Source organism: Phyllopteryx taeniolatus, chromosome 1 (assembly GCF_024500385.1).
Source record: "Phyllopteryx taeniolatus isolate TA_2022b chromosome 1, UOR_Ptae_1.2, whole genome shotgun sequence".
Lineage (NCBI taxonomy): Eukaryota > Metazoa > Chordata > Actinopteri > Syngnathiformes > Syngnathidae > Phyllopteryx > Phyllopteryx taeniolatus.
In genome coordinates, this window is record NC_084502.1 from 6,301,850 (window position 1) to 6,313,595 (window position 11,746).

The 11,746-nt window shown below is 42.1% G+C and overlaps 1 protein-coding gene across 1 annotated transcript in view; it reads left to right on the forward strand.

Moving 5' to 3' along the window:
* Positions 1–18: 18 nt before the first annotated feature.
* Positions 19–11,746, forward strand: part of LOC133474725 (protein-glutamine gamma-glutamyltransferase 2-like) — a 57,026-nt gene continuing 45,298 nt past the window's right edge. The window contains exon 1 of the mRNA XM_061766683.1: positions 19–1,435. The gene's annotated coding sequence lies outside the window, so the exon portion shown is untranslated. The remainder of the gene's footprint in view (positions 1,436–11,746) is intronic.

Below are 11,746 nucleotides of genomic sequence, written 5' to 3' on the forward strand. Positions count from 1 at the left end.
ATCAGATGCAGAAATTGCAAAGTCAAGATAGCGTCGATGAAACCTCGTGTGTGCAGCGGTGGGACATAAACAATATGTTTTGACTGTACTTTTTCAGGTAGCTCTACTTTTCCCTGACTTTATTTTTTGATGACTTTGAGGATTTTGCATTTTTTATTTTTTTTTTGGTACTAGCCCCAAAAAAATGACCGTCTTTTGGCGTTTCAAACTTCTGTCTAATTGGACACAAACGTATACAGTTAAGGTGTGTGTTTTTTCCCCAGTAATTATCAGTATGTTAATATTTTTTGTGATTCAGTTCACAATGTTAGCAAAGCTATGGGAACACGTTTTAATGGCTTGTCCAGTGTGTTTTTTTTTTTGAGTACAATGCAAGTTAATAAATAGGGGAATCGGTTTAAGATTAGATCGATATAGATCTATCTATATAAGAGAATTTTTCTTCTTCCTGCTTTACCGAGGTATCCAAAGAGCCATTTTTACTTTTGCAATTAAGTACATTTAAGAGTGTACATTTTGACTTGTACTTATGGATTTGAATCAGTACTAGTAATGTTTACCCAAGTATTTGTACTTCTACTAAAGTACAGTGTGCGTGCACTTTTACCACTTCCGTGTATGTGACAGAAAACACACATAATTATAAAAAGCACTGATGTATTGTATATCAAATGTCTTGAATTCCTGTTGGAGTGCCCGCAGCTCTGGAGGACAGAGGAAATTCCTTTCTAATGAGCAGCTCATGTTTGGTTCTCATGAGAAAGGAAGCGGCGATGTAAACAGCGTTCGGAGAAGCGTCATCGTGAATGCACAATACGGTTTTGGGTCCTAAACTGAGACGCCTGATGCATTTTACACTGTAACGGCATGAGACTAAGCGACAATTGATGAGCAGGATGTTCTCAGAGGGAAGTGGCCACTGAGTTTAGTGTCTTGAGCAGGTTGCAAGAGCGATACGGAGACACTGGAAGAGTCACAGAAAGGCATAGAAGTTCTTGGGGGGGGAATCAGGAATTAAACATCTGCTGTGAATTTTGTTCATCTCCTTGTGAGAGAACCGCATCGAACACTACTGAAAAACTGAACACTGCTCAAATTCAGCTCACGGAGCATTTTATGTTCACCCTGAAATTCCATCCCAAAGCCCAATGCAACATTGGCCGAATAGGGCGTGAATGGAAATCTTGAGGGCATTTTCTTTCCCACGACCCGTCTCAATCACCTGCTCCGTGCTCGTGCACTGTTGCGCGTTCTCGCCGCCCTGTGGTTCCCGATGCCGGGGAGAGCAGCGAGACCGCCACCACCACCGCCGCCACCACCACCATCACCACCAACTCCCACCTCTCGTCCAAACTTCGAGGAAGACAACCACTAACTAACCCTGAACATTTTTGGACGTGTTTGTCGAGCTCCATTCAACTCCACGAGGCGTCAGGTACGACACACACACGCTACAATTCAGTCTGATTAGCTTCTGCTCGCCTTATAATGTCTTTTTCTTTTCAAACGACTCACAAAACTTGGTTTTGAAAGTCAAAGCGGGCATTGAGGAAGCATATTCATTCCTTAACTCTTGGAATGGGTTGACATTTGAGCAGGCTAACCAACTCTGACGCGATACGAACATTTGAATGGTAGCTAATGTGTACCGTATGCTATAACGTGTACAAAAGTATTGGACTCAAACCAACTACAGTAGCACCGTAACGGCATTAATGCGGTCTACCCCGAGATGGCGCTGTTTCCCTGTCTGTCTCATTTGTTTTAGCACTAATGTCCTGAATATGGGAATGATGTCAGTTTTATGTGACCATTTGAAGTGTAATACATACTTTTGATTGGACACTGACAATAGATAGATAGATACTGTATTGATCCCAGTGCATCTCATCCAATTAAAATATGGCAGAAAAGTTGATTCATTTCAGATATTTCACAACTCGTATATTTTATACATTCATTAATCACATTGGAAAATATTTTTTGAAAACCAAATCCTTGCTAATTTCCATATTAAAAAAAAAAAAAAAAAAAAAAAAACATTTTGATTGTTTCTTATGTCATGTTCAAATGTCTTGTGATGGTCCATTGAGTTTTTTCATCAATTAGTATAATCAGCCAAGTGATTAATAAAAATCATGAGATATGTAGTAAAACCGTATAATTTGCGAGTTTCACTTTTTGAATTACCATCGAAAATAATATCGTTTTCCATGATCTCATACTGTATATATCTAATTTACAGTTATGCTTGAACTGCTGGAGTCCGATCATACAACCCCACCCCTTTTTAAAAATCTTTTTTTTTTAATAATGTGCTCCGTTTGAAGTGCTTTTGCTGCCATCTTGTGGCATCTATAGGCAATTATAGTGCTTTTTATGGAGGCATCTGTGACCTATTACTGATGGATTTTCGCTAGTTGCGGCAGGGCTTAGCGAACCTTGTGGTGCCATTATGCTATTATCATTTAAGCTCCATGTAATAGAAGTGTTCAGTGCTCCTCCTGTGTGACCTGAACACTTCACCGGTGGAAGCAGCTGCTACTGTCTGTCTGCGTCTTCTCAGCCGTGAGGGCGAGGTTATAAATAAGAGGCTCGAGGTGTTATTTTTTTGCGTGTGTGTGTGTTGTTTGGCCAGCTGCTGTGAGTGTTTGTTTGTCTCCTCTCAGTGCAGGTGTACTCGCTGGCTGGCCTCTCGATGCTCTTCTCAGGCCTGTTGAAAGCTTACTTCAAGGCTTTGTGCTAGCTGCGCTATTTGTGCTCCATCTGCATCACCTGTCTCTGTGCTGTAGCGCAGTGTTTCTCAACCTTTGTTGAGCCGAGGCACATATTTTACATTCAGAAAAGTCCCAAAGCACACCACACATGTATGTGTGTGCGTGTGTGTGTCATTCACACTTATTTATGTAGCAGTATAGAAGCACCGTTAAAGCTGCCACAAGGATAAAAAAAAATGTTTTCATGTCTGTGTGAGGTGTTAAGCTTGTAATGCGACTGTTAGTACTTTCTTTCCAGTATGGTCAAAACAATTCTATTTTATTTTCCTGTCTGTCATCAGCTCTTCCATTGGTTTGAAGACTAAAATAAACGCTAAAAACCATCAGTGCAAGAGTGCAACCCAACTTTCAACTCATTAGGTGCCTCAATGTTGGCAGAGACGCATTTGATTGTTCCGCTCACCCAATTGGCTTGATTGAAGTTCCGTGCTGTGTAAACTGAGACTCGGAGCGGGAAGGAGCACGTCAGGCTTCTTTCTCCACAGCGTGAAAGCCTCCTTTGCACAACATCATCTTAATCCGAGTGTTGCACTGAGGTGACTGGTCATTTATTTGAACATGGTTAAGACACACTTGTGTTCACCGCTGCCGTTGGGCACAAGCACGTCTTCGAAATTTTTTAACTTGAACGATTCCGGGAGAACCGTAATGTTAGTCGCGGTTCCAATCGGTTCTCGATTCTCGATGCCCAACCCTACGGCTCGGTCTAATTGAATGTCTAATTTTTGTGTGTTTTTAATGTTTTTTTGCGTAATTCCCAAAAAGAAATGAAGGGAATCATTTTCAGATTGTTTTCTGTATGAAGAAAAAGGAGTCTGGTGGAAGGCCTGAACATTGCCCATTTATACTTCGCACTTCTCGACGTTTTGCAAACTTTTGACCCGAGGTATGTGCTTTCACTCTGTAAATATTTTGCTGTGGTTGCCTTACCTCACCTGTACAAATCTACATGAGAAAGGCCATAAGAGAGTTTAAGGGATTGGTGTGTTACAGTTCAATTAATAGACGGACCAGCAGAGCCACGCAAGTTTGATGGTTGATTTTATTTTATTAAATAAAAATGTTAATTTCTGTAGTATCCTGTTGATGTTCATACTATTTACGTGGATGTTGATGCAAGTTCATGTAGGGTGGAAAACTTTTTTCAAAGCTTGTTTGGTATCAAGAGAAATAAAGCAAAACCCAAAGGGTTTTGTTATTGTTGTTATTGTCACTTAAAGCTGAAATCCACAACTTTTTTTTGTTAAAAAAAACATTTTCTAGAGTAGATGAAACTATAATCCAAGAGGAGATGACAAAATGCTGATTAAGCCTGTCAGCTCCTCTAACATCTTGCTGTATTCTTTATATATATATATATATATATATATATGTATTTTTTGGATATTTGGTGAATGCCCAATTCATTTCCCACGCCGGCCCAGTTGGTGGCGCATCAAAAATGACGTAAAAGGAAGTGACAGCACGGAAATTGGGCATCTTGCTGAGCAATCGGCAGAGCGTAGTTGTAAAACGCTCGCTAAAAATATTTTGCGTTTCTGTAGCATAAAATAGTCATACAATAATGACTGTGTAAACAAAAACAATAATAAAAATTGCCGCAAATGAACACTATCGACCTGTTTTCGATGAGCCGTTGGCTACCAGCAGCTGTGTGGGTGGTCACAACCCAGCAACTCCTTTCGTCCTTACTGATCTCTTTTTATTGCTTTTGTTGATCGCAATTCTTTTAACGTGTGTGTGTGTGTGTTAACTTGCTAGTGACCCAGCAATGTGGTTCGGCAGAACTTTTACCCGCTGGATTATAACTTTGAGCGTCGTAACGCTGCTGCCGCTTCACGTCATGATGTGGAGAGGTTCTCCCAGCCGGCTGCTGCAACTTCCTTAATCTCTCTACGGACATCGATCTATGCCTTTGTTTTTTGTTAAAGACCACATCAGCTGCGTGGTTGACAGAGCCAATCATCTCATGATGATTTATGACCAGCAGGGTCACAAGGTTTCACAGCGTCAGTCCGGCGGCCAAAATAGACGGACGGTTCTCCTTTGCTCCTTTTGCGAGATCGGTCTGTCTCTCTTATAACCCCGAGCTGTCACTGCAGTACAAGCGTGTCACACATCTTACATCTCCTCAAGCTTGGTACACACGCACCGATATCGGACCAAATTTGAGCGTTTCCCTGCCTTGCGATCAAAGACCCGATTCTCTGATGTGTCTGAAAGAATATCCTGAGCGATTATCCTATGGTGTGGGCAAGGAGACGGATTTACAACAGGAAGGCAGTTAGCAGATAAGCTAACTATTAGCCTACCTCAGGGGTGTCAAACGTTTTTTTAGTTCACGGTATTGTAAATCATTGTCCCCCCCCATTTAAACATGCAATTTACAGGTCAAAGTGGATTACCAGCATGCACATTATGATTGCTTTCACTGTCACCTTAGCCCACCCAATATTCATAAACAAACACATCAAGGAACTTCAGTGTGTTTAATATTGCAACGTATTAACCCAAGACACAAAATGTATTCAATACATGCCTTTTTAAATGGCTTTTGTGTGCTGTACTCGGTTGAAATAAGCTTTATTGACACGTCATCGCAGTCAACGCGGAAGTACGTCCCGTCAGAGTTAATTATTAACACTCTAAAGCATAATCTAAAACAATGGAAAGTGAACCATATTCATCTGAGCAAAGCTTATGTATGTCTCAAATATTAATGAGAAATCCGACCATCTTAATTGCCAGGCATAAAAGAGCAACTAGAATAGCTTGTAAAAGGGCATCCTGGGCATTTTAAATCCAAACGATCTTGCAAACTCGATTAAAAAGACAACGATTATGAAAAATGTTCTAAAAAATCTATGACATGGGACCTTGAATAAAAACGTGCATTGTGAAATACGCCTTCCCGTCTTTTGTACCCTTCATAAAAAATATGATGCATCCGACTAGAATGTCGAGCCAGGCGCATCAAATCCGCCGATATCACAATTTTCATCATCCAAACTTAGTTATTGTTGCCCCCAAGCCCCCCTGGATACCTCCACATTTCCAGTTCCACTTCTTAAGGGCTGTGTCCCATGTAGTTCTTACATGGATGTGTCTCATGGTGGCAGCATAAACGGGTGCAGACCAACACCGGTGAGGGTTAGGCACACCCCACCCCAAAACATGCCCTACCCTGAAGTCTTGAAGCCTTTCCTTTAAAATACTACACACAGTCGAGTAAAACTAGCTGGGAAGATATCAGCCATAATTGTCTTGAGCTTAGAGATTTTGTGTTTCACTCGTCCAGGACAGTAAAACAGTCGTAGCGGTTTGGAGAGGCGCCGCATTGTACTGCCAGTGGATTGCAACCTCAGTTGTGGTGGGAGAAAAGACAAACGCGGGCACACAAATGCACTGTACCCAAAAAATCTTTTTTTTTTTATTGTCTGCTGACCACATGATTATACTACATACATATGAGGAGACAGCGCTGAAACGTTGTAAGTATTTTAAGTTCAAGCTGAATGCTTTGGAAATGGTGTCTTTTCCCCACCATTCAATTCTTTAGACTGTGTGGTTAAGTTGTGTTTCTTTGTGGTCCTTAGTTATGCAGTTTGCATGGCCGAGTAGCCGTTTTCAGCTAGTTTTGTGGTCTCCGTACAATGATATAGGACTTGTCCCTGTCCCTGTCCCTTTTTTACTCCCGGGCACTATAGGCTGAACGTCGTAACGGTACTTTCCCCCTGTGCCAATGACATTTCCATGTATTACTGTCCTGTATTCGTGAGGAAGAACCCAATCATTCATTTTGAATATCTGACAGTCACGCAACATAGTAGCAAATGTCAAATGGGTACATTTTACTTATCAGTATGCGTGTACCTTTTAAACACCCGAGAGTTGGAGAACCTACTGAGGTCGAATACGGTACATCTTCTTTCTCATCAGTCATCTGCACAGTTCTTCGTTTTCAAGTATCCAATATCAAGAGGTTTAGCTATAGCTATATGATAGACTTTACGCCGATCTGATCGGTGTGATCGGTATCGGCCGATAATTAGCATTTTATGCTGATCGGCTTTCATGTCATAATCCGCCGATCCGATCAATGACGTCATCGATCGGCTCCGCGCAAGAGTTTTAACTCCGCCTTGCCGTCTCGTATGAATCCAAAAGCTAGTTTATTTTTAGCCTTGTCACGTGTCTTGTGGCGAAGTATTGTAACTATCTGACGGCCAATACATTTTTTTCAATCTCGTCGGTGTGGAACTATTTTGTGGAAGTTATTTGCAGTGTGTGCACAACTGAATTACGTCGTGGGGAACGTCGTCTAAATGCTTCAACACAACTCATTTGATCGGGCACCTGAAGAATGTACACGAGGAGGAGCGTGCCGCGTTCAAGCAACGTAGCGTGGGGGGAAAAAAAAAAAAAAAAAAAAGCCAAACGGAGGCAGACTCTGGACAACACCCGTCCAAATAGCCGGGACAATGAGAAAGTTAGAGTAAGCATGTCATTAACAGTATTAATGAAAGTAATTTAATTGCAATAAAGTTATTTAATTACAGCAAATTAGCACTCATTCATTCTGTCATGTTGTAATGTTGATGTGACCTAAACTTATGTCAGTGGCCAATGCTTGAATGGCCCCCAGAGGTCATTGATGTTTTAACCTTTGTCTGAAATGCTAGAGAATCATTTGAGCTGGGACGGACGGCTCCAGCACGCCCGCGACCCTTGTGAGGATAAACGGAAAACGGATGAATACAGTACACAAGTAGATACGATAAATGAACAAGTCATGTAAATGGACACATGACATCTTGTGATCGGATCGGGAATCGTTTTTTTAAATCTTGGTGATTGGTGATCGGCCCCAAAAATCCTGCTTGTGTAAAGCCTACTATACGAGACCCCTATTCATTTTGAATATCTATCACAAGATGGTAAACTGAGGTTAAATCATTCTCAGTTCACCTATATACGTCTCAATTTTTCAACTTGTCTCTTTTGGCTGATTATATCCAACATGGGGGGCACAATGTAGATGTGGATAGCAATCAACCAATATGAATAAGAATTGTTATTTATACAGTATCAATTTCAGATAAAAGGTTTAAGAAAGTAGATGAGATGTTGCCCACAACAAAACTGATGGGGTGCAACACGAAGCCATTTTGGTCCTCAAAGCGTCAACTCCAAGCGCTTCCTACGTAGCCTTGCGTTGACCCCGGCCTTGCTCGCAGTAGGAGATTTATCTGCAGCTATGCTAAGTGTGGTACAGAATGCTAATGAGGTGCGAGCTGCTAAGTCAGAGCTTGAAGATGCAAGCTTGAAGTTCTGAGGATGTTTGGAGTTAAAAATAGACTGCCCTGGCTTGAGGTTAGTTCCATCATTGGCTGGGATTAGCAGCTTTAAGCACGCTGCTCCATTAAGGTTATAAAGCGCACGCACACACAAACGCGCGCACACACACACACACACAAAGCCAATACAGTACAGTCAGGCTTCTTTTAATGTCTGCTTGTATTCATCTCAACACATCAACATCACACATTCGAAGTGAAGATGAAAAAGATGACAGGCCGTGGGTTATATGATCATGCACCATAACAGCTATAAGGATTAAATGCTAGAGGCTGGAGAATACGATTTAGAACTCCCGTTCTCTCAAATGTATTCAAAATTTGCTGAGAAGCTTGAGGAAATTGTTGCCATATGTTTGATGATTAAAAGTAAATATTGGCATCAAAGTTCATGGTGACGTTGGAGTAACTCTCGCACACTTCTTTTCGTTTCCTTTGGGCTTGTCCCGTTAGGGGTCGCCACAGCGCGTCATCCTGTTCCATGTCAGCCTACCTCCTGCATCCTCCTCTCCAACACCAACTGCCCTCATGTCTTCCCTCACGACGTCCATCAACCTTCTCTTTGGTCTTCCTCTCGCTCTCTTGCCTGGCAGCTCCATCCTCATCATCCTTCTACCAATATACTCACTACTTCTCCTCTGGACGTGTCCAAACCATCCAAGTCTGCTCTCTCCAACTTTGTCTCCAAAACATCGAACCTTTGCTGTCCCTCTGATGAGCTCATTTCTAATTTCATCCAACCTGATCACTCCGAGAGCGAACCTCAACATCTTCATTTCCGCCACCTCCAGCTCTGCTTGCTGTCGTCTCTTCAGTGCCACTGTCTCGAATCCGTCCATCATGGCCGGCCTCACCACTGTTTTATAAACTTTGCCCTTCATCCTAGCAGAGACTCTTCTGTCACATAACACACCTGACACCTTCCTCCACCCGTTCCAACCTGCTTGGACCCGTTTCTTCACTTCCTGACCACACTCACCATTGCTCTGGACGGTTGACCCCAAGTATTTCAAGTCCTCCACCCTTGCTATCTCTTCTACCTGTAGCCTCACTCTTCCCCCACCACCCCTCTCATTCATGCACATTCTTCTTAGCTAACCTTTTTCCTTGTATGATTTCCTGTACTGCGAAGTTCCACCCCAAAGTCTCCTTCTCTCCTTTCCTGCCAGAAGATACACCAAGTACTCTCCTGCCTGCCTCTCTGATCACCTTGGCTGCAGCGGTCCAGTCTTCTGGAAGTTCCTCCCCCTCCACCGAGAGCCTCCCTCACCTCTTCCCGAAAAGCTGCACAACACTCGTCCTGTCTCAGCTTCCACCACATGGTTCTCTGCTCTGCCTTTGTCTTCCTAATCTTCCTCCCCACCACCAGAGTCATCTTCCACACCACCATCCTATGCTGTCTAGCCACACTCTCCCCTACCACTACCTTACAGTCGGTAACCTCCTTCAGATGACATCGTCTGCACAAGATGTAATCCACCTGCGTGCTTCTACCTCCGCTCTTGGAGGTCACCCTATGTTCCTGCCTCTTCTGGAAAAAAGTGTTCACTACAGCCATTTGCATCCTTTTTGCAAAGTCTACCAGCATCTGTCCCTCCAAGTTCCTCTCCTGGATGCCGTACTTACCCATCACTTCTTCATCACCCCCATTTCCTTCACCAACATGTCCATTACAATCTGCACCAATCACGACTCTCTCTCTGTCTGGGATGCTCAGAACTACTTCGTCTAGCTCCTTCCAGAATTTCTCTTTCACCTCAAGGTCACACCCTACCTGTGGGGTATAGCCACTAATCACATTATACATAACACCCTCAATTTCAAGTTTCAGCCTCATCACTCGATCTGATACTCTTTTCACCTCCAAGACATTCTGAGCCAACTCTTCTTTTAAAATAACCCCGACTCTTATTCGTAAAATTGCCTTTACGGTTATGACTGTGTACGAACCTAGGGCTGGCCAATATGGCAAAACGGTTTTAAAGCGTTTGTACTAAAAACTAAAGAAACTAGAGGATAGTTCAACATTCTATTAACATATGACGTAAATAAAAAAACAAATGAGATAAACATATACAAATATTAAAACTATATATATATTGATATTCCATGTTCTCTTGAAAAGCCACAAAAATCGTATTTATTTTTTCATTCATATTTTTGTTAAAAGATGGAACCAAGGAGGACAGTCCAGTAAAATGTAATGCTTATGTAATTAAAAATGTTGATGTAAGATGGGAAATGGGACAAGGGCAAAAAGGACTTCACTGTGTCCGCTTGATTCAACAACTTGTTTCCTCTGGCTCACGCACACGCACACACACACACACACACACACACACATGTACACACTCCAAACGTCACTCTCCATTGTGACTAGTGCATATTTGCCATGTCACCCAGAAGAGTCAGTGCATTAGCAGAGCCCGGAGGAGGACCAGAGCAACAATAAAACCTATAGCAACAAAAACAACAAAACATGCAAGAGTTGAGGCTTTATTTCCTTTCCATCACATTAGATATTGTTTTTTTTTTTTTTGCGTGTAACAAAAGCTCCACGGCCAACGGGGTACCAGATGATCAGTTCCACATGTCGTGAAAGGGTAATAAATCCAAACATCCAATTAACTGAACACGCTTTTGGGAGATCTATAGAAAACATTACTACAATTTACGTCAGCGCTTCTTTTTAAAAAGTGCCTCATAGAAAAAGCTTTAAGAGTGTGTTCTAAGAGAAGCTCAAGCACTGATTGTTTTTGTGTATTCCGTCGTTAGATAATTGGATTTGGAAAGAAATGGAAGACTTTTCAATGATAACACGTTCATCCGCAGGTTGCAGCCTTCTGATGGACTTCGGTGCCAGTCGGCGTCTTTTTTTGTCTGACTTTTGTCCGTCTGGTCAGTTCCCAAGCGACGATGATGAGACGTTCTCGCTGGTTCGCAGCAGCTGCGCACGGAATGACATTTCACCCAATACGGTTGCCACAAGTCTTTAAAACCCTTTTTGAGATTCATGCTCACCTCCATCTTAGTCTAAGCTTCATTTTTGGCCCTTTTGTGACTTTTACCCTGTTTCCCCATCACGTTTGTCGGAAGGCTTTAGGGGAACTATATAAACTGTTGTTGTTTTTGCTTAAGTGTTCCCCCTAAGTTGTAAAACTATCAATTAAGGAACTCTGTCAAATCTAACTGGAAAGTGCCCAACACGTATTTGTTTGGAGGCTATTATAGACGAGCGTATTTTGCTTGGTTCAAGAGAATTTAGGCCACTAAATGAGCTGATCTTCGGTTGCCACCGCAGCACCGCAGATGCTATTCTTCTTATTGCATTGTTACGAGCCGGTGTCGCATCACAATGATTCGGAATCTGGTGTTTTAATGTCCAATTTGTACATATTAATGCTTTAAAAGGTGTCCTTTTGTTTGAGTGTAGTTTTCATAGTATGTAAGTAAACCTGCACTGGAGGAGAAGTGGCTTAGTTGTGAATTTGATGCTATATAACTATAACCAGAGGTCATTGAACTTATTTGCATTTGTGCAGTGCCATCAGATGACAAAGCTACCTTCATTTTTTTATGCTGAATATTTCATACAGAGTAGTGATTCAATTG